The sequence below is a fragment of the Notamacropus eugenii genome, chromosome 1 (assembly GCF_028372415.1).
Source record: "Notamacropus eugenii isolate mMacEug1 chromosome 1, mMacEug1.pri_v2, whole genome shotgun sequence".
In the NCBI taxonomy this organism is placed as follows: Eukaryota; Metazoa; Chordata; class Mammalia; order Diprotodontia; family Macropodidae; genus Notamacropus; species Notamacropus eugenii.
Window position 1 is genome coordinate 281555625 of NC_092872.1, and position 25876 is coordinate 281581500.

Consider the following 25876-nt stretch of genomic DNA (forward strand, 5'->3'; position numbering starts at 1 on the left):
TTGCCTTGTGTCCAGGGAAGAGTACCCTGTGGAGCAGAGGCTGACTTGCCTGTCCTTGACCCTGGGGATGCTGGAGAAGGAATAGTGATCACAAAGACTGTACAAGTCTGGTCACAGGCCCAACTTGCCTCTCTGTGGGTGGGGTGCCAGACTGTAAGAAAGGGGACGATGCTAGGAAGGTGGAGAATTAAAATGAGAAGACCAGGAAGCTAACTGCAAAAAAATCCACCCCAAGAGCTGAGCCTGGAGGAAATCGTAAAGCCTCTTTACAAATCAGTCTGTCTGGGTAGTGAGCCAGAGCAGGGGGAGCACAGGAAATTAAGTCCGGGTGTGGGGAGCTCTCAGAAGGGAGAGGGGGAGGAGAAAGTCAGATTGAGATATCATCAAAATGAGGCCAAGAGAAAGTCACAGAGCTTGAATGAAGCAGATGTAATTCCAGGAGAAGACACTGATGGAGGGAGATGGCCCATACTTTCCAGGGCAGTTTGGAGATATTTACTATGGCGGAATAAAGCCAAATTTAAGTCTGGAATAGATTTGTGAAGTAGAAAGCCGATCAGCTCGTTATCAATCTGGACTTAGCCTTGGAGAGGAAGCAGGACTGAGCCTGTGGATGGATTCTTCTGGAATCCAAGACTAGGTCACTTCTGGATCAATGCTCGCCTTTCTTCAGATTGATTTCCCTGGTGTAAGGTCGAAGCAGAGATGTATGCTTATCAAAGACCTATTAAATGATTTTACACCTTTTTTAGATCCCTTTTGCCTGTAGTCAGAAACCAAAATATCAATGTAGTTCAGTATGTACCTTCTATCTATCAAGCATTGTACTGGGCCCGGGGAGAGACAAATATGGAAAACATCTCCTGCCTTCAAGGAGCTGACCCTTCATTGGAGCAAGACTGACTCTGAAGAAAGAAATCAGCACAAGTTAATCTGAGGAGGTAGACGCTGCTGCTGAGAAGCAAGGCAATGAGAAAGGTTTCATTCACCTATAGCATCTATGCTCATCACCTAAGGGGTGAGGCAGGAGGAAGAGAGGGAAAAAACCAGCTCCCACTTAGGAGACAAAGGATTGGGCCAGTCATTTTCACCCAGCATGTAACTCTTAATCAACCCGTTCCCCTTTCCCCTCCATATGTTTTCAGTGTGAACAGTCCTATGTATTAGCCAAGGGCCAAAATTGTGTCTTGAGTCTCCTTGGAGTAGGTGGGGCTGCCTGGAAGGAGGTCAGTTATGATCAACTGCCAATGATTTGGGATAAATATTTGCCTGGCAAACTGCAAGGGAAGCGAGACATCTAGGATAGAGGAAGACAGATGGGCGTGCAAAGCAAACAAACTTGCCTCACCCACCTCCACTCACAAGGTCACCAAGAACCTACCTGTGGCACCTGGTGAAAACGAGAGTTGGTGATTTTTATAAAGAAAGCCTTGAACAGTTAAAAACCCAAATCTACAATTAGTGCCACAGGGATCATTACATGGGCCATTATTTAAAATGCTGGATGTAATAAACAGAAGCATGGAAGAATGGGGAACAGCTGAGAGGAATCTACAAAGCCCAACAACACTGTGTCTGAAATGAGCTCAACTGTAATGGCTGCAATCAGTACATGAGAGTTTCAACACCATAGGTTCATCCGGAGTCCTCACTGTCAGTCTAATTACAGGGAGAGCACTGTCAATCATTTTTTAATAGTTTTTAATTTTTCTCCATATTCATTTGTTGGTACCATGCACTTAAGACACTTGGAAATAAAATCTGATTTCCCTGCTGGATTTCATTCCCTTTTTAACTAGCTCTTCTTTGAATCTAATTTATGAAAATGGAAATACGAAAATGCTGTTCCAATGGGCAAAGATTCCAAATGGATTTAATGGAAAGGACACACAAGAAGATCCGGTGCTCTCCATGGGGCTCAGTGAATTCAGGGTCCCCAAAGTAGAATTTAACACAAAGAAGCTGTTTGGCACCTTCTTGGCTCTTGTCTTAGAGAATGTGAAACTACACAATGGAGAGACGCTTTGGTCAGTTTGCTGAATTGACCTCAATTAACATAGCAGCCTATTTTCATATATCATAAACTTACAGAATCACAGAACTGCAGCGTTGAAAGTGACATTCGAAATGTGGCTGAACTCACAATTGATTGAGAGTCCTGTCTAAACTTTGCTGGACAAATGGCCATCTATTCTCTTGTGAACACCAGAAAAATCAGTATACACCCTAAATCCTATCCATGGGAAGTAAGTACAGGAATCGACCCTGCCTGTGTTGTTAAATGGTACCACGCAAATGGCACAGAATTTGAGGAAAACGTGTTATGAAAGTATCACAGGACACATCAAAAATATTACAAGGCACAAGGAAAACAAATCTGAGATGCAGTATATAAGATGCAATGAAAACATTATAGAGCAGTGGGGAAATTGAAAATTCAAAGAAAAAATGTTATGATGAAGAAACAAGCGAAATATTGGAGGGTAGAACCAAATCACCGCCATCAATGCATCAATCAGTAGAAGAGTGAGGACATGGTAGAAGGACATCAGAGCAGCCTTGGTTGGGCTTTGATTCTTCTCGTTTAAAAAAAAAATAAGAGTGCAATGTGTTGGTCTATGAACTAGAAGCCTGAACTAAGTAACAGTCTCTCCATAATCACCAAAGACTTTAAGGCCCTTCACAAATGCTTTCTAGGAATGATGAAGGCCGCACCTGGTTGGGTGTTGATGAACTAACTATCCTTCATTAACATTATCTCTAAGAGCCTGGCCTACCCTGTCTATTATTAAGGTAGAAGGAAAACAAAGGCAAGAATACCCATGTGTTTTTGTTCCTACTTATATCTGTTACTTTTCAGAAATGGTTTGGAGAAAAATCTTTATTTCCAACAAGACTTCCTTTAAAGGACAATCAAATCTGGTTGGCTGCACCCCTTATGAACTGGGATGGGAGATGAAGGCAAAGCCAACTGAACCCAGTCATTGCTTTCACCTACCAGATGATATTGGGTGTCAGAGGGTTTCCAAATTCCAGGCAGCAGCTTCACCTGCAGACACACTACCAAGGTATTGGGAAAGGAAGGGTCTTACAGGAGGCTACTGACCCAGAATAAAAATATTTGTTCTTAGTTAAAGATGCAAAGTGCTCACACTATACCACTATCTATGAAAAAAATTCCTCTTCCCTTTATTCACCAAAACATTCTACTGCCAAAGGACTATTAGTCAATTAATAAACATTTGTGGTTGAATCTTGAAGGAAGCAGGAGTTTGATCTTCAGACAACCAACCCAATAGACAAACCCATCCCATTACAGAGTGCCAGTCACTAATTGGCAGTTCTTACAAAATGAGGCATATCCCTCCCTCCCCCAAATACTACAGAATTCTGAGTACTGGAGTTTTCATCACTGCTATCACTTCATTAGGGCAAGGATGGTTTGTTTCACTTTTGTCTTTGTGTCTGCCACATAGCAGGGCTTACTCCCTGTCTGTACCGACCCCTCTCTCCTATTTCCATGCCTGGGACACTCTCTCACACTCACCTTTGCCTTCACGTATCTCTTGTTCCAAGGGGGGAGATAGCATGTTTGTGTACATTTTTTGTCTTTGTATACAACCTAGCAGACAGTTAGCACAAAGTGGGAGGTTAATAAATGCTTGTGATTGGAGTCCCTAGATTTATGCTTTTGTTAAGAAACCAACTAAAATGATGCCCAAAGAGTTATTAAACTACCTTTACTCTTTGACCCTGTAATACTTGGTCTACTTCCAAAGATGATTAGGGAAAAAGGAAAAGAACCTTTATGTTCTAAAATATTTGTAGCAGCTCTCTATGTGGTGGCAAAGAAATGGAAATTGCAGTTGGGGAATGGCTGAACAAGTTGTTGGTATGTGATTGTGATGGAATCCTACCATGCTACAAGAAAGGATGAGATCAATGATCTTAGAAAAACATGGAAAGACTTGCACAAAATAGTGGAAGAGTGAAATGAGCAGAACCACACAGTATACAGTATATTACATACAGTAACAGCAATACTGTTTTCAGAAGGACTTTGAGTGACTAAGTTACTTACACTATGACAAATACCCAAATTAGCTATAAAGGACATATGAAGAAAGATACTCTTCCTGTAAGCAACAAGACTAATGTGAAAATGTGTTTAATAAGAATGTATGTGTAGAGCTCACATAAGATTGTATGTCATCTCGGGGAGGGAGGAGGGAGGCAGGGGGAGGAAATCTAAGACTTATGGAAGTGATTGTAGAAAACTGAGAACAAATAAATTAATTAAAAAAAAGAATAAAGTATCTCAACATGAAAAAAAAAAGATGCTCTCTGCATCCAGAGAAAGAAGTGACAAATGAACGCATGTATAGAATAATTTTACACAGAGAGAGACACACACACACACACTCCAACACATTTGTGTCTAATGGTAGCCATCCCTTGGGTGGGGGTGTGGGAAAGAAGAAAAGAAATTTACATGATAATTTTGCTGTATATTTGAAAGAACAGCAATTTGTACAGAGCAATAGTTTCATATGCAATCTTTCATATTCATCTTTTTTACTGTACTGTTATATAAAGGCTTGTTTTATTGCATAAATTAAAAATTTATTTATTATTAAAAAGAAACCAACTATACAGCTTCCATAAACTTTTTGCAAAGAGTAAAAGAAGGGAACCTACCAACTATAACTTAAGTATGATCTTGTTACCTAAACCACAGGAAGATAAAGCAGATAAAGAAAACTATAGACCAAGATCTCTAATGAATACTAATGCAAAAAATATTGAATAACATTAGCAAAAAATTTACAGCAATGCATTAAAAGATGACCTGGTTTTATACCTGGACAGGGGCCTGTGTAGACCACTCTTGTACATAAACAAGTCATACCTTGCCCTGCTTTTCATTCCCCTCTCACAAGCTTCCAACTTTTGCTCCCCTATTAGAATTAGACTATAAGTTCCCGAGCACAGGGGTCTATCTGGCTTGCTATCTGTAGCCTCATCATTTGGTACAGCGTAATAACACTGAATAGTTAAGCATAGTAAATGCTTTTGCAATCACATGACCAGGTTGGAGTAATACTAGACATGAAAATAATTTAACTAATTTACATATTCATTGCCATAGCAAAGTGACCCAACTTTACTCTGTAGGGTCTACAAACAATAACAACAAAATATATCTGAAGAAGTCAAGAATCTCATGATGAAAAATTATTAAATAAGTAAAGGATCAAGGTGACATCACTGTGTCAAGACTGTGGATGATGAGACCCAGGATTGTGTTCGTCGTCCTTCGTTGCTGAAGAAGACCATACCATCAGAGAAATGATGACATGACTTGCACTTGACTTTGTTTTGAGTGAGGGAGGGCTGTGCAGGTCACCAGCCTCACTTCTCCTCCAGAGCCATCTGAATCCAATGACTTGATATTCCTCAGGATGAGTGGAGATGACCCAGGATGACCCTTTAGGTCAATGTCTTTACAGGTACTTACTTAGGGTGAGGCAACGCCCATTCATTGAATAGGCCTGTTTAAGAAATAGTCAAGGCATGACCCCTTTAATGAGATCAAGAAAAAGAAAGACATCAGGCTGGGTGGGAATCAGTAACAGTTACTTCTGATAATCACTGTGAAGGTAGAAGGGTCCAGAGAAGCCCTTAGGCAGGGGTCTATTGGAGTCTCAGTTTCAGAGTGCAGTAGAGGGGAGGGGAGGGGAGGGGAGAGGAGCTTTTGGCCATCCAAATTTACCTTCCTTTGGAGAGGAGAAGGACCAATACAAGCTTGAAAGGCTCTACTACAGTTTGGGCACAAAGAGTTCATATGAACATTTGGAGGGGAGACGTACTGATAATGAAATAAAGGGAAAAAACAGAGGGGCTTTTCCGAACCAGGTCTCAATCTATACCATACATCAGTAATAAAAATGAATAAGTAAAATAAATAAGTAAAAATAAAAATAAGAGGTAGATCAACAGACAGCAAACAAACAAAGACACAAAATTCAACAAATCTCAACTAGTAGTGTTAAGACTTAAAATTTACCCAAAGTCGCTGGGAAAGCAAGGAAATCGTCTGGTACAAATTATGTTTAGACCAACACGTCACACCATAAAAGTTCCAAATGGATGCATGGCCTAGATGTAAAAGAGGAGAATGGAAATAAATGCTTTTTGCAACTAAGGATAATCCAAATTCCTGAGGAACAGAGATGAAATGCTACAGTGCAAATGAATTTAATACAATTAAAATTAGAAGAGAAAATTTTCTTTGTAGGACATATCTATTATAAAGGTCAAATACCCCAGACAAACTTGAGACTGATTAAAATATACAGGAATACCACTATTTTTATACTGGTATATGTTATTATTAGTATTATAAAATATACAGTGATCACTTCTCCAACGACAAGTTCTCCAGAACAAGGCAGTTTTCAAAGAAAGTAATCTAAGCTCTCACAGCCATATGAAAAATGCTACCAAGAGACAAGCAAGGTCTGAAGTCCCATCTCACCCCCAACCAACTGGCAGAGGCAACAAGAAGGAAGATTTCAACTGCTGGAGGGCTGGTGGGAGGAGAGGCACACTGGTGAACTATGGATAGAGCTGAACACTGCAGAGTCCAGCCCTTCTGGAAAGCAATCTGGCAGGACATGGAAGTTACTAACCTGTATATGTCTACTTGCTGACCCAGCGGTGCCACCACCTGGCACGTACCCAAAGAGATCAAAGAGAGGGAAAACCCATATGGAGCAGCAGGAATGGTTGAACAACTTGACAGATGAACACAATGGTTTGTTATTGCAAAGAAATGCCAGAAGGGATGGAATCAGAGTAAGCTAGGAAGATGTATACGAATGGCTAAAGAAAAGAACTTGATGAAAGCTCTAAGGACTCTGACCAATCACAACTCCAGAGGCCAAATGATGAAGAGCCAACCAGGAAGGAAGAGGACACAAGATTCATGATGAAAGGCCTACGTTCAGACATGACCAATGGCACGTGTGTATCACTGGACTACACTTAGGTGTTACAGAGAAGGTTTGGGGGTGCTAAGACACGTCACTGGAAACATTTAAATGAAGCACAAAAAGGTTCTGAAAATAGCAGACAAGGAGGACATCTGATATGAACGTGCTGGAAATATTATAGGCTTTCCAAAAATTAAGCAGCTCCTCACAGAATCTTGGTTTCATATATGATCCTCTTTCTGGTCTCTGTATGTGGAAATGCTGATTATGTTCCTGGCATTTGTCAAGTTAAAAATAACAAAAGGAACCGACTCCAGGCACGGTGCTGGCCCCAACCAAAAGCTTCTCACCACAGACACAAACTCAGGCTTCTTCCTAATGGAATCCCAGGGGACATTGCCTCCTGGATCCAGGTCAGGGAGTCCCACAGCACAGGGATGCAGAATCAGCTCCAAGCGACACTGCTGACTGTTCCCCCCAGCCCTCTCTTGTGTCTGCCTCTCTAATTCCCCCTGTGTTCCTGAAGACCCTCATCAGTGGCTCTTTATGGTCACTAAGGTAAGGGCCGAGAGGACAACTTTCATCTACAGGGCAAGGACCCCTATCCTCCTGGAACCATCACAGGATCCCAGAGCTAGGGCCAGAGGAGATCTGAAGGGTGATTCTAGTCCAGCCCTCTTGTTGGACAGATGAGGAAACTGAGGCCACTAAGAGATAAAATAACTTGCCCAAGGGCAGGGGAAGGATTTTAACTCTTGCGACTCCAAACACCTAACCTGAATCGTTTAAAAATGGTGTATCTTTCTCTTTTGTTTCACATTGCGTGTATGTTCCCCTGCATTCCTCCCTTCCCCTGGTCAAAGAGTCACTCCCAAAAGGCATCTGGTGTTATCTGAAAAGAGGCCTCTATGACATCCCATCCCACCAGCCATTCAACCCGAGGTGAACAAGCTCACAGGGGCATCAAACCAGAATGTCAGCTCTGGGCCGTAAGAAGGCTTCTTCCTTCTCTGATCAAGATGGATTGCCTTCATGGAAGGCTCTTGGATCCATCTGATGTTTTCAATCCACCCAAGACTCACTTTCCAGAGTCTGTCTGAGAGAGCTTCCCAGGAGAGCTGGCCGATGCACATCCTTCCCTCCCAGGCCTGCCCGCATCCTTTCTTTCCCCTGAAATGACTGTTTTTCTGCCAAGAATGACCAATCTCTTCATTTCCTGCTGCTCCATTAACTACAATAGCAAGAAATAACCCTGTAGATATGTCATCCAAACTTTTACTTCCTGAAGGGAAGAAACGGGTCAGCTCTAGGGCTCAGAGAACCCAGAGGTGGCCCGGCCTCCATGTCAGAAGAACAAAAACTAACCCTTGGGTGCCAACACAATCAGGCATGATTCATTTTATGTAAAGATGGTGGAAAGGGCAGAGCCCAGAAGCTAGAGGACTGATTTTCTATGCTACTTCTAGCCAGAGAGAGATGGACTTTGCTTCCCAGGCCTCAGCTGTCTCATCTGTAGAATGAGAAGATGAGATTAGGTCAACAGGGTCTCTTCCAGTCCTAAATTTCTTTGCATCGATGTCTCTATGTGATCACAAGCATCATGGCTTCCATCTCTTATAGTCAACAAAACCCCCAAAATTCAGGGATCACCTACGTCCTGGGAGGCCACGTAACTCATCTCCTTGATTTCACATTCCGGCAGTGCAAGAATGGGGCTCCCTCTTAATCTGACTCCCTTTTCCAAAACAGAAGAGTCAGTTCATACAAACAGAGGTCTATAGATAAGGGGGCCCAACACCACCCTGGAGATGCCTCTCCTGAAACACCATTCTAAAGGTTTCCAAAGTGCTTTACAAATACTATCACTTGAACCTAAAGAACCCCAAGGAAGGTGTTATTATCATCCCATTCAACAGATGTTGTTGAACAGATCTGTTCAGACAGATTAGGGTCACAGAGTAAATGTTGAGAAGAGTCAGGATTCTGGAGTCTTCCTCACTCCAAGCCCAGACCTCTGGATTCATCTTGGTTTCATCCCTCTGTCTCTCCCTTCTTCCCTCTACAATCAGCCTGTATTCAATGGAGAGCCTCTGGGTGTTTGTAGGGAGTTTTTAACCTCAAACATTGGCCAATGGAAACCCAGTCTTTTCCTCCTGATGATCCAGAAGCCGCCTCTACTACAGGCCAACTATCTTTGGCAGGATTCTTCTGGGGGTGGATGACCTTGGCCAGCCAAATTACCTTGGACTGGTAGCACTCATTTCCAAAATACTTTCCAGCAGACCAAGTTTTTGGGGTGTAGTATGATGAACTGTGAGCTCATCCCAGGGCCTGATCTCTCCTCGTTCTGAAGGTTCTTATGTAGGTCACGTCTGGCTTATAGATTCTAAGATTCTCAGAAATCCTCCAATCCACCCTTTCTATTAAAGGGTGCCCAATGGCACAGTTTGGTCACAGTGGCAGAGTCCACTGGTTTTGGACCAGACGGGTGCTGAGAGCCTTTCCCACTATCAAATTCTGTGATTCCATGACGATACCACCTGGTTTTATTAATAACTATGCCAAAATCACTAGATATGGACACAGAGCAAAATGTCAAACGTAATTCATTTGTAGGGCAGAGAGCTGATGAGTTGATGAGAATCCTCTATCACATCTCCTTTGGAGCACCATATTCAGTTCTGAACATCGCAGTCTAAAAAGACCACAACTTGACAGCAACAAGCATAGGGAAGGATCTAGAGTCAACATCATGAGTGGTCTCACTGTGCCCTGTAGACTTTGTTTGGAGTACCATGGGGAGGGGGGGCGGGGCAGGCAGCCGGGGAAGCAGAGGCTCCCCCTTCCCTGGAGGTCTTGAGGAAGAAGCAAGATGACCATTTCTGGGATTGTGAGCGCAGGTTTCCTTTGTGAATGAGGCACCCTCAATGGTAGCTAAGGGCCCTTCCAACTCTGACCCCCAGACTTTTATTTCCCCTTCCAAAACATGGTTGGTTCACAAATAAACCAGAGCATTCTATGGGAGGCCAGAGAGGCCTGGAAGGAACACTTGCTATGGAGTCAAAGGCACTAAATTCAAATCCTGATTCTGTTACCCACTGGCAGTGTGACCTTGGGCACACAGGTTCCAGGTCTGCCATCTGTACAATAAGAGATTGGCATGGATGACCTAAGGTCCTTTTTAGCTTTAGAGATCCAGAGCTGGGAGGGGCTTCAAAAGCCACCAAGTTCAAACCAGTTATTTTACAAATGAGAAAAGGGAAGCAACTCCCTAGTCACACAAGTAATGAGGCTCAGAATTTGAATGAACCCACCATATCTAAAGAACTTTCCTGTAAGTCAACATAAGGGAGGTCTGGGCAAATTCAGGAAGCAAGCCCTCCTCAGGCCCCTAACTAACCCCATGCTGCAATCCCCTCAGAAGTTCTGGGGGAGAGGGTGTGTGCCATGAGGCCAGGCCCTCCTCTGCCCCTGTGCTATCTGCTGTAGGAGGGGGCAACCGGGGTATGGGCAAGGCCCCTTCAAAAGCCTTCCCATCAGTGACCGGTCACCTCCAGGACAGAGGCCCTTGAACAGTAACCCAGATGTGCAGAGGCTGACAGCTGACATCACCTTCATTAAAGCCAGCAATAGGAAGGGGATCTATCTGTTTGTGGCCTTTCTAGAATGAACCCAATGGCCCTCAGTTCCCAGAGCAGCTGAGCTCATGAATAATTCACAGGCCCAGGGCCATCTTCCCTCCTGCCCATCTGGACAGGCCAGGTCAAAGAGACAGGTTCAGCGCCATGCCCAGAACTGGACACAATAGAGCTCTGACCACCCAGAGACCATCAGGAGCACTTTGGGGATAGTGGAAAACAGGGAATAAAGTGGGCACAGCCCATCAGCTGGGGGAGGTCCTGGCCCAGTCAGTATAATGGAATATTATCACTGAGAAACATGGGAATACTTGCATGAACAGATGTGGGAAAAGGAAGGCAGGGAGCCAGGAGAACAAAAGAACGATATGCAGAAAATTATAAGAAATGAAAAGAACACGAAAAGGAAGACAATCCACTTAACTGTAATGACCGGTCACTCACAGAAGAATGCATGAAGCACACCCCAAGTGGTGGACTCCAGTTCAGAATGCGGCATACATAGGCTAATCAGAACTAGTCAGTTCACTCATGGGCCTAGCTTAGCCAAAAGGGTCACAGAGTGGAGAGATGGCAAGGACGCCCTTGCACTGATAAGATGTGGTGGGGGAGAGGGGAGCTATCACTGACAATAATACTTGGGACTTAATAAGGTCAGTTTCCCCAGCTTCCAATCACTAACAAAAACGGAACCTTGTAGAGATGGCCCTTTCAAGGCTGCAAAGCACCATTCAAACATGATCTCATTTGATCTTCACCACCACCCCAATGATCATGGGCATTATTTGCCCTATTTTAAAGATAAAGAAACTGAGGCAGAGAGCAGTTAAGAGCTTTAGGCATGGTCCTGACATCCAGGCTAAAGCTCTCTCCAACTACACAGTTGAATCCTTCCTTTTAGTACCACAGGATGAGGCTCCAAGTAGACCAAGCCCCATTTCATACCACCTGCCCCCATGCCCCATTACTATAGAAACCCCTAGTCTGAGAACACTAGGGGGTGGGGGTCAGTGCTGGAGGAAACCAGGTAAGCCACCATGAGGAGTGTTAACAGTTAGTGGGATACTGTGATGACCATAAGGGTGAGATGATAATGGAATGTTTTTAGGCTGCAAAAGGAGAGATGCATGGAAGCAATGGGAGAAGAGGGTGTGAGAGTCTCTCAACTGAGGGCGATGAGTAGAAATGGCAAAATGAAGGAAGGGGTGAGGTAGAGAGAGTAAGACAGGAGGGGCTGGAGTTGGGGGGACGGGCAGAAGCGGGCACACTGTGTCACAAGTGGTGGATGGATGAAAGGGAATCCTCCAGAAAAAAAAAGAGAACACCCCACATCTGGTACTTGGGCATCCAGAGGCTCTAAACCTTGGCTCAGCTGCCTCCAACCCAGCTGGTGACCTCAGGTGACTGAGTCATCTGCCCCCCAGTTCCTGATCCACAGAAGGAAGGGGGGTTGGCATAACTGGTCCCTAAGGTCCCAATCCACTGGCATGAGAGTGATGTGACCAGAGACAGTCACAAGGGGGCAAGGGAGAGCCTCGGATGCCCACTTGGAGACTGAGCACATTTTAGTTTCACAGAATTTCCGAGGGGACCCTCTGAGGCTGTCAAGTCCAGCCGATCCTGAAACCAAAATCCCCTCCATGACATCCCCAACAAATGAAGAATGCAAGGAACTGGGAGGGTAACCAGGGATTCTGTATCCTGAAGCCAACCCTCCCACTCAGGGAGAGCACCAGCTCTGAGGAAATATTTGCTTACAGGAACTGAAGTCTCTCTCCCTCCAGGATCCTGGAGATCCCAGTTCTGCTCTCTGGGGGCCTGCCACCATCAAGTTCCTCTTTTCATGGAGGGCAGTGACGGGCTCCCTTCCCCTCTAGGTCAAACCCCCTCAGATATAACTGTTTGCAGTCTCCAGACCATGAGTCATTTCTCAATAAATTGCCTCTTTCCTCCCAAAGTCAGCCAGACTTCTAAGTTCAAGGCAGCAAGTGAGAGGTAAGAAGGTTGCCGCCGCCTGGCAGGGGACCAAGGTTTGGGTGGGCCATTTCCTCAGTGCTCTGGCAAGGTACAAAAGCACAGGTTTCAGGGAGTCCCAACCACCTGAACAGACATCCTCAGGAAAGGGACCTCTTTAAGTACCTGAAGATAATGGGCCAGGACTGACTCAGGACTATGCCCAGTCTGTCCAAGTTTTGCCATTATGGCTCTCTGCATCTTGACTGCTTTTCAAATGTACAGACTTTTATATCCAAAAACCAAGATTTAAAAAACCTAACCAAACCTCTTGGTGGATTAGTGTCCCTGATGAAAACTTCTGGGTGCCAAAGTTCTCACAGTATTCTCTGTGTTAATATTTTAAGGGTGGCTCCATCAAAGTCACCATTTTGGTAACATTGTCTTTTTTCTGCTTTGTCTGTCCAAATGCTGTTTCTTCTTCTCTGAAAAGAGATAGATGCACCTGGTAGACACCACCCCTCTCGAGTGTCAAACCCTCTATCTGCAGAGGGTGATGGATGGGCCCAAGAAACCCTAAAATCCTGTGCTTTTTCACTCAGCAAAAGGGCACAGGGCTGGCCTCCAAGGAGCCATGAATTAGTCAGTGTATGCACATACCCTATGCCTGTGAGGATCGTAAGAACTTTTAGGAGTTATTTTGGCTACAAATGCTCATCACTTGATCAAGGTCCCTCCCTACGTAAAGCCTTCCCAGAGTGGTGAATCCCACCATGCCTAGATTCTGAGGACACAACCTCTGGGAATCTACTGCTATCTGCAGCAAAAATGAGCTGCAGAAGTGGATCTCAGTGGAGGTGACATGTTAAAAAAAAGAAATACCAGAATTCATTGTAAACAACTACTATTATGCATGAGGCCCCAGGTAGATAGGTAATAGGGATAGAAGGTTGAGAATAAAACTGTTATTTTCCTAAAGGAGAGTACGATGAGGGTAGGGGAGAATGTATGTAAGATATGGATGCAGATTAATAAATACATCCCACCACCCACCACCTGGTAAGCTCTCAAGAATATAACTATCATTGACCCTCATCAAAACAAGGCTTGACTGAGTCAATGGACCCATCTCTTTGCTGAGAGCTTGGAGATGAGCCTTCTTTTTGTCGGCAAGGCCAAGTGCAGCTCCAATGTCCCAATGCAGGGTTTGATGAACACCTAACAGGCCCTAATGGGCACCAGTGGGGTAACGTGATCCCTCCCCACAGCCCGTTAGAGCATCCCTCTTCTTTATGACCAGGCAGTGCTTCCCAATCCAAGAATCTTTCATGGAAATGATTCTTCCCTTGTCCATAAACATTCCCCCAGCTAACAATCTGCTCTGTGGGGGAAAGCTTGACCTCTCACATCTGTTCCTTCTTTATGCCTGTGTCGGTAAAATCACTTGACATGTAACTGATTTTTCGGTGGGAATTTACATTGGGATTGCATCACTGAAACATTAACTACGTAAACCTTGCATGTAAAAGCCGAGAGGATTTCAAGTGGTGGCTTCCATGCAACCAAACAACCAACCGAGAGCCAAAAAGGCATCCCTGGTTCTGGGAGTCTGTGTAGACATGTTTCCTCTCTGACTGACCACCCCAGCCATATCTGAGAAAGAGAACTGAACCTTAAACAGTTACTCTGAAACTGATGGAGAGTATGGAACATGGAGTGGAATGTGGCAATCAGTATGAGGGAAGGCTGCATCACCAAGAGCCATGCCAGAACCCGAAGTGGGGACATATACACACATACCCTGCCCCCAACTGCAACAGCTGCCGTCTTCCAACGTCAAGAATGTTTTATTCTGGCGACTGGGGAGAAAAGGAGAGAAAATACTGAAGCATCTTTACTGACAGCATAATTATATCAGAAAGAACTCATCCCTATCTGATTCCCAAGTCGCTTTGACAGCAATTTATACAGCAGAGAAAAGATGGTGGAAACAGGTGGTGTTGGGGTGTGGGCTCAGGGCTCTTTCAAAGATGCTTGTGGAACCCCTATGGTGTGTGCAGCATGCACAGCGTGCAAGTCACTGTGCATGTGGACACGGCCGTCAAGCATTTCCTGACTTGTCCATTTCCAAGGCTATACTGAACATTCAGGCTTGGACATCACACTAAAATTGTTTGGAAAAGGTATTTTTGCCTGCCCTGGAAATGTAATCTAATTTGCAAAGTCCTTTCTCTTAAATACAGGGAGCATACTGGGGAGATTGGGCTAATTCAAGTTTCACCTTCAAACCCAGAGATCAGGTCTGCAGGTTCTGCTGTAACCAGGGTTTGTCCACAGGTTCTCCAATAATCTTTAAACCAGTTTCCAAAGAAGCCTGTGTGGGGCGTGCATAATGAGGGCCTGTCATAGACACTGTGACTTAATGCGATTTGGCTGAATGGGTCCCATAAATTATAACGCTGATGACAGATCAATGGCTCAGGGCTGATGACAGGGCAAACTGGGAAAGGGAAGATTCACCCCAACCTTTTCTAAAGCAGCAAAATGCCAAAGTCAGTGTGAGCCACAGCATTCCACAGATCTACCTAGAACCCACAGAGCAAGAAGTTGAGGTGACAGAGGGAGGTGAAGCCTGATTCTGGTACTAACAACCAAAGGTAACCTGTAACACCCCCAAACACAGCCTGAGGGGCTATAGAATGGAGAGTTAAGTATATGGCAGAGATGCAGGATCCCTGTCTGTCATCCAAGGGCTTAGTCCAACAGGAAGAGGAGCCTAGAAGGATAGCTCTGGAAGGTGCAAAGGGAGGTCTGAGGTGGGGAGGTCTTTAGCAATCAGAGAAATCAAAGAAGGCTTTCTGGAAGAGGTTGCCTTTAAGGAAGGTAAGGCCTTCACAAGAAATAAAGGCTCTCCTAAGTCTTGATGACTTTCAAGTGACAGAAGTCAACTTAGTCAAGACACAACCAACATTTACTTATGCTCGTTATGAGTGGAAGAGTGGAAAGCCTCCAGACCAACTGACAAGGACGCCTGGAGGCTTACCAGTTAATCCAGGACTTCACACCCAGGCTTCAGGACCAAGACTAGTCATTATGGCCAATTCACATTTGCTTAAAAACTCACAATTTCAAATGAAAGAACAGGAGAGAAAGGAGAGTGGTCAGGCTTGGGGAGGAGAATAAGCACTTACAAAATGCCTGTTATGTATGGGCCAGGCACTGTGCTGAGCAGTTTTCACAATTATCCCGCAGGTGAGTGACTGGAGATCAATATCACTGTGCAAGGCCCCTGCACTGGGGGTCTTGGGGAGGAGCAGCTCACTACAGCAGCCAAGGAAGATCAGGCAGATATTGTGTAAACACCAATACTGTCCCTATCTAAGCTCTTAAGCCCCTTGACTATGCCAAAAATGGTCTTAACTCCAGCACATCCTTAAGACCCGCACTAGGACTGACAAAATGGAACATCTGAGGTAGTCAATTTGAGTCCAACCACACCTGACCCACAGTCTACTCTACACCCTCCTTGGCCTTGCCCTGAAGACCTCTAGGGAAGGAGAAGTCTGCAGCTTCCGACTCAGACTCTGAGAATGCTAGAGTTCACAGTGTCACCAACCTTGGTCCAAAAAATTTTCCCCTGGATGACTGAGCAAGTCACCTAACTACTGTGTGCCTCCGTTTCCTAAATTACAAAATGAGGATACCCACCTCCTTTCCTTTCTAGCTAGAGTCGTCATTTCTCCAAGGCGAAATGGCTTCCCAGATAAAATGAGATCTGACCAAGCAGTCTACGTTACACAAGACCCTAAGTCAGACTTACAAGGTATAAAATTGTGCCTTAAACGTTGTCCGGAAAAGCTTATCAGAGGACAAGACCTCGGTAATGTGAACTGAGTTGGGGAGGGGTGTAGGGTTGAGTGGGAATGGCTTTCCACATGGAAACTGTATTGTCAGGGAGGGTAGGGGATGCCAAGATGGACAATTCCTACTTCACTGATAGATCATCTCTGCCTCCCAGATACCCAGCTCTTTGGAAGGGCCAGAATGCCTTGTTTATCTCTGGCCTTGGGTGTGGTACTGAGAACAGAGACAGTTCATAGGCTTTTCCAACACAGGAGGTGAAGGCCCACAGTGCTAGGCTTAGCTCAGAGCCCCCTTCCCCCTCCCAGTTGTTACAGATGAAGATGGGTGCTGGGCATAGAGGATACATAAATAAGCCAGTCATTCCCTGCCCTCAGGGCGGCTTACTTTCTACGGAGGCCCCCCCCACAGCAAGATGAGCTATCATGTCCCCCCCACACATCCTAGAGGAAATGCCTTTGCATTAACTTTTATGCCCACATGGGCAGAACCACCAGGTATGAGCTATACTCCTCAAGGGCAGAGCTAATCTGTCGGTGTCTCCGTGTGCCCAGCACCTGGCACAGGGGAGGGACCTAATAAATGTTTATTGAATTTCACGGATATAATCACAGTGATGATGATGATCATGATGCATGGACTCACAAAGGATGCATGATCACGGAACCTGTCAGAATCATAGACTTTTCCCAGAGATTCAGTAAATCAACAAAAATTGATTAAGCATCTACCATGTGCCGAGGACTGGGCTAAGTGCTGGGGATGTGTGGAGTCAAAAGACAGTCTCTGCCCTCCAGGAGTTCCCAGTCTCGTGGCTAACACATGAGCTGGTTTTCTACACTGGATAGTTTCCCTGCCCAGGCAAAATCACAGGCCTGGAACAATAACCAATTAATAAATGAGCATTTATGAATGACTTTTATGTGCCAGGTATTAAGATAAGAATTTGGAACTCAAATTTTTTAAAAATGTCAAAAAACTTAATTTATATAACTGAGAAATATTTAACAACTTAAAAAAAAATAATTTTTAAAAGACCCTATCAACTTGCCAAGCCTATAAACATGACTATCTTTTGCCCCCTCACTAAAGTTTACCGGGTAACACAATAGGGGGTAAACGTGAGGTGGGGCTGAGGGGAGGAGAACTGCTTTTCTTTCACTCTTTTCAAATTAGGCTGTAATTCAAAATTTGGAAAAAAGGCCAGGATGCTTTCTGTGACCTAAGCAGCCAGCCAGCCATCAGGCACCGAACCCTCAAAGCTTCCATGGCTGGTGAGGAATCACATAAGATAGGCAGGGAATCCAGGTGCAAAGGCTTTCTTGGTGGCAAGACCCCAGCACTCCAACTGGCAGCCAAGACAGAGAGAGAAAACCAGTCCCAGAAGCCTTCACATTGTTTATTTTTCAGTCTGTGGATTTCCAGCACCCAGCCCTGTTTGATGGAAAGATAAAAGTGCCAGGAGCCAGGACACCTGAGGCGAAGGCCTGCTCCTGACCCCAGCCTTGGGGCTCTGGGCCAGTTCCCTTTACCCCTCCAGGTTTCCCCATCTGTGAAATGGGAAAAATATTCACCTGCCTATCCTTCAAGGAGGCTGGTGAGAATAAAAGGTGAGGCCATCTCCACCAAGTGCTCTGAAATGGCAGGCATTATTCACCATTCTCTCTTCCAGCTCATTTTACAGAGGAGGAAACCGAGGCAAACAGGGGAAGTGACTTGCCTAGGGTCACACAGCTAGTAAGTGCTCAAAGTCAAATCTGAACTCAGGAAGTCTTCCTTCCTCCAAGCCTGGCGCCTATCCACTGCCCCACCTACCTGCCCCATGTAATATACACCTCTTGTAATTACATAGTTATTTGCATGTTGTGCCCCCCCCCCCCCCCCAAAAAATAAATCCTGGGTCTGAGTGCAGGGATGATGTTTATCTTCATTTGCATCTTTGGTACTTAGCAAAGTGCTTGGTACACAATTGGAGCTTGACTCACTAAGGTATGAGAACAAACAAAAGGAGAAAGAACAGAACACAGGACGACATTCCGGGGAGAAGACATGGGCCAATCAAAAGGGCTGATGAAATACACCGGACCATGTGCTTCAAGGCACTGTGGTGGTCGCCAGCCTAGTTTCCCATGGAAGGCTCCCCAGCCCATCCCCTTTTCCCCCTCCATGGGGCATTTTCATATAGATTTTCTCTATGGCCCAGTGACTTCAGCAGGTCTGGTTTTAGACTGACCTCAGCCACAATTACCCTTCCTGTCTCTGCCCACCTGAATGCCAGGAAGGCCGAGGAACCACATGGCATCTCTGAGCACAACCCCTCTCTCAGCCAGGGCACCGGGCAAACAAAACGGGACCATTTGTGTTGCCCAGGCACTTCCTGGGAGCCAGGGCAGGGCTGCTGGTGTTAGCCAGGGCAGGGCAAACAAAAAGGGATGGTATGGGGTGCCTGGGCACGTCCTGGAAGCCAGGTTGGAGCTGCCGGTGCTAGCCTACTTTACTTTCCGACTTGGATGAGGAATTCGCTGACCTAACATCACTGGCCGAAAATTCCTTGCCTTAAGGCAAAACTGTCAAATCCTCTAGCACTTGCCACTTCCAATCTGTCCATGGAAATAGTGAAAATGAGCCAGGGCCGGGAGCTCATAGACGCCTGGAAAGAATGAGCTCACCATCAGCAGAACTGAAGAACACAGCACAGGAACAAAAGTAGCAGTGATTTGGTGTCACCTGTATAGCTGGTACTGTGCTGGGGGATCAGAACTTTAGATGACGCACAGTCAGCTGCGGCCACTGCAACACATGTGGGAACCACGTCCACATCTCTCGGCTCCCGCCAGCATCCTCCCACCATTGCCGTTCAGGCTCATCAGCCCTTGCTGGACGTTGCAGCAGCCTCCACACTAGCCTCCCCTCACTAACCTGTCCCCCGCAGAGCTGACAAGAGGGTCACAGGACACGAGAAGGGCATCTGATCTAGGCAAGGGCCTTGATTTCAACAGGAGTGAACGGGAAATAACACCCGGCAAAATGTCTATGAACATATTAATGCTCCTGGCTGAGCAGCGGGAGCAAATACCAGGAACGTGGGGGAAGAAACAGAGGAAGGCTGGCATGAACGGATTCAGAGTAACGTAGGCAGGTTCACCAAAGCAAGACCTGACCGTGGGAAGGCACGCCAAGTAACCAAACAAATAAATGTGTGCCTGTGCATGCACAAATACTTACATAAGTGAGCCAACAGATGAATGAATAAATAAATACAAGTGAAACCTGAGCTGTCTCACTGAAGGGACTCATCCCAGCTCCAGAGAAGAGATAAGGAAATGCAGGCCCCCTTCACTGGCCAGGTGAGGGACCACAGGGGCGGAATGGTGCATATGCTGAGTAGTAAATAAAGGTGATACTGGTTTAGAGGTGACTCTACACCTCAAAGCTGATGGCCCCCCTCTATCTGAGGAGGCATTAATGGAATCACTGAATTCCACTTGGGCGCATTGACAGGGAGGATTTGCCACCCTCTGAGAAGCAGCTTGTAGGTGGAGGATAGAGGGTAGTTCCTTTAAAAGTCCCTGGTCTCCTTTCAGTGATGAGGAAAAAACCAATATCCTGTGGTTCAAAGGACAGATGGGGCTTCCTTAATTATCCCCAGATTCCTAACAGCAGGGGTGGCAAGTGAATGATTTCAATTAAAAGTTACAGACACGAGGAAAGCCGCCAGGCACTTATGCTCAGCACGGGCTGATAAGACCAACCACATCCCATTTGAATGACGTCCTGCACAGACTTCAGACCTCCAAGCGTCGAGGACAGGGGCGGGCGAGCCACGTAGAGCTGTCACTGTGACAAAGTGACAAAGAAACCTGTCTGTCCTGGGGCCTGTAACAACACCCAGACAGTGGAACAGAGCCAGGAGGGAGCACCAAGGAGGAGGAGGAGGGGAAGAGGAGGCTCCCGACCTCCCCACCAGCCTCTGGGTCTCCATGCACTGAGCATCAAGGGACCTGGGAATGCTCCAGGTGACAGTCACCCAGGGAGGCAGGCGTGGGCTGGAAGCAGCACCCCAGGGACAATCACCCAAGGATCAATCCTGTTCTGCCTGAGCCCAGAGAGAAGGAACAATGAGAGGGGAGGCTGGGATTGCTGAGAGGCAAATCTGAACAATGTCCTGAACAGGGGGCTGTGGTTTATCACTAGAGGCCTGGGGGTCCACCTTCTTAGAGGAGCCCAGGGAGAGGCAGTGTGGTGCAGTGGACAGAGCTGGACTTGGGGCATGGAAAAGTCAGAGTTCAAATCCTGCCTGTCCCTGCTTCTTACTAGATGTGTGACCTGGGGTGAAGCCCTTAGGCCTCAACCTACAAACTAGGGTCTGCATGAGGCTCTCCAACATCCCTTATAGATCCTTTTTCTGTTGTTTTGCTCCCACTTCATGAGGTCTCTTGAGACAAAAGTAGATCAGTGACCTCATCTCCAAGTCCCAGTGGCATTTTCTGTCTATTACATCCACCCTCCGCCATGACCCTGCCAAGGCCAGTTGGACATGGACTGAGGTCCCCACCAATCCCAAACAAGCTAGGATTCTGTGAACCTGATGACTCATGGCAGCTGCAGAAGACCCCCAGGGTCACAATAAACATACCACAGGCATATGGAGAATCTGGGAACATCCAACTCAGAGAACAGACATCATGGGGTACAGAAGGAGGAGCTCCTGGTAGATGGACTGGAAGTGTGTAAACAGCTGTCACAAGACAAGGGAGACTGTTCTGTGTGGCTCCTTCAAGGCCCTGATATTCCTATTCCTGACATGGTCCTTTGAAGTCAAAAATCACATTCCTATTTCTGAGATAGCCTTTTGAAGCCAGAAATCACACCCTTCTGAAGTCTTGACCCATCCCAAGGTGCTTCACCATCCTGGCTGCCCTGGTCTCTGGATGCCTTCCACTCACCAATGTCTTTCCTAAAGCATGGAGACCCCAAACTCAATCAGTCAATACCCAACATCAAAAACAATATCCAAGATGGGCTCTGATCAAGGTAAAGAACCACCATGATTGCAAACCTCATCACTGTCCCTGAATAGGCCTTGCCATCGGCTCCATAGCCTGCCACATGGTGACCACTTCACAAGCCTTCTTCCCTCCTTTCTCTTTCTTTTTCCCTTCCTTTCATTGGATTAGCTTCTAGCATCCTCCCCCTCTCCCCACTATATGGCAGGTCACTTTCAAGTGAATTCCCCTCTACAAATGCTTCTACCATCTTGCGCCTAAGGAGCTGATGTTCTGGAGGTCAAGTCTAAGACTTGGTGCATTTATTCCTATACAATTTTGTCCGATCAAACCAGTCCCAATAGTCTATCCTCTTGAGAGCTTTTTGGATCCCAGTTATACCCAAGTCCTCATCACCTACGTTGTTCAGGAGGGCAGCTACACACCAATTACCCCAGAAATAAACAAAAACATCCACTAGCCCAAGGCCAGGTCCATGGAGAACAGCACCCAAGGCCTCCTGTCACTCAAAACCCAGCAATCTTTCCATGCCCCTCCCAAACTCTTCAGAATCATTTCCTATCTCTTTATAACTTGCTTTTCACATATTTGTTTGTATGCTGTTTCTCTGCCCTCCCCCCACAACTGGATTATCAGTTCCTCTAGGGCAGGGGCTTTCACCTCTTTTTGTATCTAGTACTTAGTATGATGTGTCATGCATAGTAAGCATTTTAAATAAATTTTTACTGATTGAGATGGACATTTCTCTAGGAAAAAAAGTCATGGGGTGACTAACAAACACAAGCACTGAATTCTACAACTTGCAATGTGGGATAGGGGTGGAAATCAGTGACATAATGAGCAATTATTAAGCACCTACTATGTGCCTGTAACTGTGCTAATGTTGAAGATACTGACAGAAAAGTGTCCAAGTGCTGACCTTCATGGAACTTACGTCCTACTGAGTGGCTGTCAATGATTGCACTGCCCAACTCACAGGACTCAGGAGCAGCCCTGGGTTCAAGTTTTCATTTGGTCATTTATTAGCAACATAACCCTGAGCAAATCTTCATCAATGCAAGTCTCAGTTTTCTCATCTGGAAAATACGAATGATGTGACCCACAAATAAATAAGCTACCCTGTGGGCAGCATCCAGTCAACCCTAACCCTATGGGGATGCTGTAAAAAAAGAGCATGGTAATGTGGAGCTGCTATAAAAAACTGAACTATTCCTATGACTGCTATCATCGGGGCAGTAAGACAGCAGATTAGAAAACTAGCCTCTAAGCCTAAGAGGAGCTGAGTTTGAGATCACTGGTGTGACTCCTGCAAGTCACTGAACTAGCTGTTTAATGCCCTAAGCAGCTCTCTCAAACTCTGTGTTGTGAAGGAGATGCTGTCTGGCATTAGTAGAGGAATTTTTCTCACCTGGGAGTACTCCATACCAATGAAATCCCTGGCCCAGTTTCCGTCCCTTAGTTACCCTAGCCTCCATCCAGTCAAATCCTTTTCCAATATTCGCTGCTCCAGTGTGGAAGGACCCTGGGTTCTTGAAGGCCATACTGGCAGAGCGCCGATTCCAGTCTGCCAGGCTGAGTTTGGTCCAGATACACCCCAGGTTGACAACTCAGTGTTGAGCCATCTAAGCCTCATGTGGCAAGAAGACCAGTAGAAGTACTGAGTGACTGCTCTCACCCACCTGCACCTTCACTATGATAGACACTGGGCTTCCTCCAGAATGTCATCCATCCCAACAAAATTAGAGGATTCACAAGCCTGAGTGCCAGAGTACCAGAGGCCCAACTGGGCTTCACCACCACCTTCCATCTCCATCTTTTGTTGGTCAGGACCTTGGTGAGTGCCTGGAGCAGGACATGGGCTCTGGGGCAGAGACAAGGGTCCCTGAGCACATTTGTGCTGGGGGTCTCTAGTGTACAGGATAGGTACCTTCTCATTGTCCAGTTGGAAATCTGCAGGAACAATATAGTTTCTCCAGCTGGCTGTGTGAGCCAGGACAAGTCTGAGCCTGAGTTTCCCCATCTGTGGAGAGGGCACGGATCTCACAGGGTGAGAATCAAACCAGATAATCCATGCAGATTTTCAAAGCGCTATATACATGTAAGATTTTTTTCTGTGGGTACAATGACCGATATTTTGGGAAAGACTTCAACTTAGAAGTTGAGCCCCCTGTGCCATGAGTCTTGGGCTGGTGATCAGGGGACTCATCCAGCAAGTCCCCTAGGAAGAGCCTAGGCAGACAACACAAGCTTCATCCAATGGCCCTCTGCCACCTCCCCCCCCCCCCCGCCCCGATTCAACCACTGAGTATGTACCTGCCAGAGCCAGAAAGGACGCCAGAGCTCACCTGTTCCAACCCTAATGCTAGAAAGATTGGGTAATGAGGACCTAGAATTCCTTGAGTACTGACGAGGTTAAATGATATGTCCAGGGTCACCTGGCCAGTATATCTATATATCAATATATTGGGGTGGGAGTAGAGCACGACTTGAACCCAGGTCTTCCAGACTCTAATGCCAGCTCTCTCTCCACTGTACCACACTCCTCATGTCTACCCTTAGCATCATATACGCTGCCAATCTTTGTCAATCTTTTAGTGCTAAATCAGCCTCGGAAAGGACACATTTCAAAAAACACTAAAGGGGGAGAAAGGAGGTCACAGAAATGGATTCATTTCTTTTTTTTTTTTTATTTTGTAATGTTTAACAATCACTGCCATACAATTGCGATTTTATCCCTCCCCACCTACTCCCCACTACCCCCCTCCCTTCCCACGACTGCATACAATTCTGTATAGATTCTACATATACTTTCCTATTGAGTATATTTTCACTATAGTCATGCTATGTAGTCAGACTAAGATAAATGAAAGAAATCGTATAACAAATCAGAACATGATACACAAACACATACACATACACAAACATGATCTGCTACAATATGTGAGTGACTTCCATATTTCTCTCTCTGAGTGTGGCAGGCATTTTGCCTTGAGATCCTCCACTGGGATTTTTTTTTTTTTTTGGTAAGAAGTTCTTGTGTTATTACAAAAATCTAAGTCTACCAGAAAAAACTCTCACACACTGTGGTTGTTGCTGTGCATAAAGTTCTCCTGGTTCTGCTCCTTTCACTCAGCATCAGGTCATATAAGTCCTTTCAGGCCTCTCTGAAGTCTTCTTGTTCATCATTTCTTATGGCACAATAGTACTCCATTACATTCATATACCATAATTTATTCAGCCATTCCCCAATTGATGGACATCCCCTTGACTTCCAGTTTTTGGCAACTACATAGAGTGCTGCTATAAATATTTTTGTACATGTGGGACCTTTTCCCATTTTTATGATCTCTTGGGGATATAGTCCTAGTAGCGATATTGCTGGGTCAAAGGGTATGCACATTTTTGTAGCCCTTTGGGCATAGTTTGGATTCATTTCTTTATGAGAAAAACACTGGTCTGAAGAGCATTGAGCAGGCTCTGTTCTTCAAAAAAAGGAAATACTCCAGAATACCTTTAGTGGCCCTACCTTTAGCTCCACCCTCACTGGGAGACCAGGATACTTGCCCTCACCCCACTCCCCTGTCACTGGGTCACTGAGATTTAATAGGCGGCCTTCCAGAATTGCTGCAGCTACAAAAAGTCAACATCCGGTGGCAGAGATTTCCAGCTTGGGATGACCTGCTAAGGTTTATTCACCACTGGCAGAGCCTCTGAAAATGCAGGGTTGCTTCCAGGCCATGAAGATGATCAGATAAGAGACCAAGAGCCAGATTGGACCTCAGAGATGACCCAGGCCAATCTGTCCCACGACATGAAGCACCATGCCAGAGAGCAAACAGCTTGGCCAGATTCACACAGGTAAGTTAATTGGCAGGGAGCCACCTCCGGGTCCTCAGCTTCCAAAAATCCTGCTTCCTTTCCACTGGCCCATGCCAGCTGTTCTCAGAGAAAGGACATTGAAAAAACACACAAGAAATATGGACAAATCCGAAAATGATGCCTGAAACTGAGTGCTTGCCTACCTGCCCTAACCTGCCCATATGGAATAAGCTCCAACCGCATTCGGTCAAACAGAGGGACGCTTTTATCACCAAAGACAGGCACAAATCATTAGCTGGTGGAGGATAAATTAGACTGTCAATACTTAGCTGAGAAAAAAAATTTCATACACTAATGAAACCCACCATTGGATCAAATTAAATAATAATAATAAAAAAACCCAGCCAGCAAAGAGCTTGGTCAGAAACATTAAAGTCTGGGGGGAGGAAGCCAGCTGGGTGAACTGGGGTATGTGTGTGAGTATTTAATAAAGCCAACTCAGGTAAGAAAAAACCAAAATTTATGTTGCATGAAATATCTCTTGGAGACCTGTTTGGTGAAATTAACTAGTGGTTTAATACGGAGAAGAACCAGGCTGATATAC

At 45.6% G+C, this 25876-nt stretch overlaps 1 protein-coding gene across 8 annotated transcripts in view; it reads right to left on the bottom strand.

Annotated features, from left to right (window-relative positions):
- The window catches only part of CTBP2 (C-terminal binding protein 2), a 171841-nt gene that overhangs the window by 83641 nt on the left and 62324 nt on the right, over nt 1-25876 (bottom strand). For 2 of the 8 annotated variants that reach the window (XM_072629017.1, XM_072629018.1), the window contains exon 3: nt 6068-6159. The exons of the other annotated variants lie outside the window; for them this stretch is intronic. The gene's annotated coding sequence lies outside the window, so the exon portion shown is untranslated. The remainder of the gene's footprint in view (nt 1-6067; nt 6160-25876) is intronic. 8 annotated transcript variants of the gene reach the window in all.